We start from the raw sequence: 5,458 nt of genomic DNA, 5'->3' as shown, positions 1-5,458 counted from the left end.
GCCCCGGGTCCGGGGTATAGAATACTTGCCTGCCCTCCTGGAATGTCCGGGAGGCTTCCGAATTTCGGGGAGTCCTCCGGACTCCTGGAAGAGTAGGCAAGCTTCCCGGATCCTATAAAATGCCTAACTTCACGGCATTGAATAGCAGGAGGTGGGGCTTAGCCATGTCATTAAGCCCCCCCCCTCCCCCCCCCGCTATGCAATACCCTGAATTGCTTAATTTTATTGGAGGTGGGGCTAAGGTGACGCAATGATGTCATCACACCCCCTCAATAAACTTACTTTTACTGGTGACCATTTCGGTGACGTCAGAGTCAAACAAAGGCAGATCCCCACAACAAATAGGTCTTAGACTGCGGACTGTTAATTCAATGAGTAACATGTTACTAGAAACATATATTTTCTGTCATTTTAAATCAGAAATGTATTTGTAAACATTTCCCTGTTGGTTGGATTTATTGCTAAAAACACTAATCTCAAAAGTAAGAAATAAATACACAGACCCTAATGAGACATATTAGCTGAATGTGTCATCATATTGTGTCCATGTTTAACAAGAAAAGGTTAGTGTGGTTTGTAATTAGATTATATAATTGAAAATAAGACTATTTTAGAACACTGTTTGGTATAGAACAGTCAGTTTATCAACATTTTACTTTATAAGCTGATGTTTCACTAGTATTATACTTGCTAATTCTTGTTACAGTTATTCAGAAACTGCTTTAGGTCATATTCCTTTAGGTTACCTTTTCCTAAAATCAGTTTAGGTGTGCTCTCAGTACCTTTTACAGTATATGATTTTGTTTACACTTATTTTAGTAAATTTATATTTTTGCCTTTACTTAGGTTTCCAGACGGCCTCTTACAAGAGGAACTGGAATGAGAAATCTGTTCCAGAGAAATTAAGAAATGTAACTGATGTGAACAGCCTCCCCCTCAACGAGCGCATCAGTTTAGGCATTTACACCTGTGCTCTCGGAGGAGCAGCTCGGCGTGAAAAGTTGGAAGCCACAAATATGATGGAGCCAGAAATACATGGATGTGAGGAGAAGATACCAACTGAAGGGCCCAAACCATCTGTTGAGGCTGCTCCCACACAAAGAAGCCGAAAAGAATTAAGCCATGAACGCAGAAAGACCAAACAAATGAACTACATCGAGACACTTTCCATCTATGATCGTGTGCAGTTAGGGATATATACCTGGAGATTAGGACAAGGAATATATAACCCATGAAATCATATTTATGTTTTAATACTGATCATTTTTTGTTTGAGAATTAAACAATAACGTAATCATTATTTATTTATTATTATTAATATTATTATTGTTATTATTATGTATTTTTTCATATGGTAAACCAAAAGGTCCGTATAAGGTGTCACACAAGGCACCACCAAATATCTGCAGAGTACAGTAGTACACGACACACAGACGACAACGATATATTACATGGTACATAGAAAAAACTAGAATAATACAAAGTCCAAACATTTACTAATTAACACATTACGCTCTGATATCTTGTTAATGCAGATCAAGGTATTTACGGGACAGTGGGTGAGAGTGATGGTAATGTCCAATGTGAAGTAGGTACATGATTAGGGAAGCAGGCCTAGAGGTACAGATGGTGATGAATACATAGAAGTAAAACATGAGCTAAGAGGACCCTGCTCATGAGAGCTTACATCCTAGAGGAGAGAGGAGGGGGACAAATAGGGTGGCACTGAGTGGAGGTGATAGCCCAAAGCAAAGGAGTCAGGAGGAAGGCTTATAGACTTGTATAAATTAATACGTTTTATGGGCCCAATGTAAATCTTGGAGAGGCTAATCTGATAGGGCATGGGAGATTGTTCCACTGCCAGGGAGTAGCCTGGGCAATGTCCTGGAGGTGGGAGTGGGAAGAGGTAATCAGTGTGGTAGTGATGTGGCATCATTGGCAGAACAGAGGGGGCAGGAAGCACTGTGGGTAGAGATGAGAGCAGAGGTGGAGGATTGGTTGAGAGCTGTGTGGGTCTTTGGAAACCAATGTAATGACTAGAGCAGAGGGGCAGCAGAGATAGAGTGGCGGGAGAGAAAAGTAAGGTTGGCAGCGACATTGAGGATAGACTGAGGAGGGTCAAGGCAGGAGTTAGGTAGGTCAGAGAGAAGGAGGTCACAGTAATCAAGATGAAGTAGAGGGAAATGATTATATCAGTCTTAGAAATATTGAGTTTTAGAAAGCGCTAGAGCATCCAAATTGAGATGACCGAGTGAGAGCCGGAGACATGAGGCATTAAGGAAAAGAGTAAAAACAGATTTGGGTATCTTCAACATCAATGTGTGTTTCTGGTGGAAACTCAGGTTCTTTCAGGTTGCAGTGAGTTAAAGACTTGTGACCACAAAGTTCAAATGGTAATCTTTAATTGCAAACAATTTAAAAAGTTATTAATAACTTCCAGTAGTATTCTTAGCAATGTGTTCAATCAGCCGACAGTTCCATGGTCCCGTTCTCTACGAGCTGGATAGGTAATATGAAGACTGACTCCGGGTGACACAGCAACCCAGAGTATAAATAAGGTATAATCATGATTAAAAACTACTTATTGGTACAGCGATGAGTATTAACCCGTTTCAAACACTTATTCCATGCAGGTGCAATAGAATTGAAGTTTATAACAAGAGTTTTGGTTAAACTACAGATAATTTGCATCACAGAACTTTCTATCACTTTCTGTGTATGTGCCCTAAGCATTAGGACAATGCCTAGCTGACATGCATCGGTCTTGCCTTTGTTATTATTATTATTATTATTTTTTATTTATAGGGCGCCACTAGGTGTCCGTAGCGCCGTACAGGGACAAACAAAATGACTATACGAGGTGAGACAGCACAGTACAGTAAACAATAAGCACAGTGAGCTCAAAGCACAGCTAGGGGCGGGGGGGAGGGGAGAGTGGAAGGTCCGTATACGACGGAGCCCAAGAGGGAGGGAATGGATGACAGGGAAACCCCCAGAGGTGAGAGGAGGGAGCGAGAGGGGACGGGGGGGAAGAGGGTCCTCGAGGAGGAGGGCTAGGTAGCTGGAGAGCAGAGTTAAAAGTGGTGAAGACAGGAGGAGAGATGACCCTGCTCAAAGGAGCGTACAATCTAATTTCTACTTTCTACTTTCTAATTTCTACTTCATTATGCACACATAAAAGTACAAGAACAATAAAATGGAGTTCTGTCGCCATTTTCCTTGGCCTGTCAAGGTGGTTCTGACGGCCAAAGGAGCTGATGAGGTCACTAAGGGAGGAGGTGCAGAGAGAGAAGAGCATGGGCCAAAATCGGATCCTTGTTCAACTCCACAAGAATGCTGATATATTACACAGCCAAGCACATTAAGTGGATCATAACATGACATAAGCATATTACATACTATGACATGAAACAGATGGTAAAGACGGCCCTACCCAAGTGAGCTTACAATATAAAAGGTGTTAGGAACACATGATAGAGAAGGTGATGGAGTAACAATTGTTGGGGAACGTGCAGATGGCTATTGTTACACAGCAGCATTAACAGTCACCAATAATAAATAATAAAGCAATCATTGGCGAAGCATGAACAAGGCACTGTAGAAATCCTAAAACAGTAGCTGCTGGTAACTATAACTGTCCTTCACCATTTATCATAAGTGAGCGTCCTTCCAGTGCTCGGTCTAGAGGAGGCTGTTTGTGCTTTAAAGGCTCTCTAGGGGTTATCTGTCATTTTGGAGTAACTGCAACTCTGAGTTCTCTCTTTATTGTCCTGCTCACTTCTGATGAAAGAGCCAGGACAGGTGTTCCCCATGTTTGATGGCAGCTGCTATCACCAATAGGAAGCAAAGATCACCTTAGAAGGAATAGGAATGATTATAGCAATGACAATGTATAAGGGTTGAAACAACAAGTAAAAAAAACAAACCTTAAAATCATTTCAGACCTTCTTTAATTTTTTTTAGAAAATTACTTACAACAACAAGCAAAAGCATTTCAAATATGGGAGGAAATCAAGTACGTTAAATGTATGATATAGTGGACAAACCCTAGGTAGTGAATGTATAAATGGATCAATAAATACATTTTGTGAATACTCTGCATATTCTACATATTAGTGTCACTGCCACTGCCACTTGTAACATTCAAGGCAACTTCTGTCTTCAAGTATATTATTATCACAGTAGGCACATGGCCGGTATTATATCATGAAGATATTTATACTGTAACTTCTGTACTAGGACGTTATCCCCAGATATGTACATAGGCTGCTTTGTTCCATCATATTCCACTTCTGAAATAAGGTGTCCGAAGAGCATCTACAGCATCCAAAGTCATTTATACACATCTCCCAGTTTTGTTGCATCAGTGCAAATCTAGATTTGCCTTTAAGGGGGGAAGGGGGGCACATTAGTGATTATATCAATAGGTGCAATGTACCTTTGTTCATAGCTAGATATTTTAGTGCCCTGGGCAAGATAGACCACTGGCGCCCGCCCCACACACAGACACCAATTTTGGTGGGTAGCAGATGCAGTCGCCCAAGTTGTGCACTGCTGGAAGAGAAGTAGCCATCCTATTGTGAAGGGTGGGGTGGGGGGAACACACCTAGCCTTTTACAAGTACTAGATAGTTCTCCACCCCTGTACAACTCTCTCCTTCCTGTTCTTGTAGTTTGACCACATGGAGCTGCTGCTGGCATCTTAAGCTCACTTGCTGCTTGGCCGGATCCTAGAATGTTGAGTTCATGTTTGGAAAAAAGATAGTTATTATTCACCCCCTAGAAAGTTGAGCAGTGGGATGAACAATCTAGGTCTCTCGCCCCTCAACCAGTCGGACATTAAATCAGTAGCTTATTGTTATTTAATAAATAGGCCTCCTTCCATTCAACCAGCCCCAGAATTTAATTGATAGCATTCCCATTTAATAAATATGTCTCTCCCCCCCCATACAGCTCTGACATTAAATTAAAAGCACCCATGTTTAAAAATTAGGCCTCCTTCCCCCTAACCAGCACAACTTTAAATTAATAGTATTTTCATTTAAAAATAAGCCTCCTTCCTCACAACCAGCCCCTAATAAACATATATATTTCAACTCCTATCCCACCCCCACTTATGCTGTGCCCGACATTAAATTAATAACAGTGCTTCTAACAGGCTGGACATTTAATAAAAAGGGCCCCTTGTCTCTCCAGCCACCTCTAACCTCCTATTTTCTCCAGCCACCTCTCCCTTCTGTTTTCTCTATCCCACCTTTCTCCATCCCCCTCTACCTTGTTTTCTACAGACCCCTCTAACACCTGTTTCATCCATTCTCCCTTCTCTCCACCACGTTTTTTCTATCCTAACCCTCCTTCTCTCCAGTCCCCTCTCCCCTGTTGTCTACAGCCCCCTCACCCCCATTTTCTACAGCCCCCTCTCCCCCTTCTTTTCTGCACCCTTTCGCCAGCCCCCTCTC

This window comes from Mixophyes fleayi, chromosome 8, assembly GCF_038048845.1.
Source record: "Mixophyes fleayi isolate aMixFle1 chromosome 8, aMixFle1.hap1, whole genome shotgun sequence".
In the NCBI taxonomy this organism is placed as follows: domain Eukaryota; kingdom Metazoa; phylum Chordata; class Amphibia; order Anura; family Limnodynastidae; genus Mixophyes; species Mixophyes fleayi.
Note: the sequence above shows the minus strand (reverse complement) of the source record.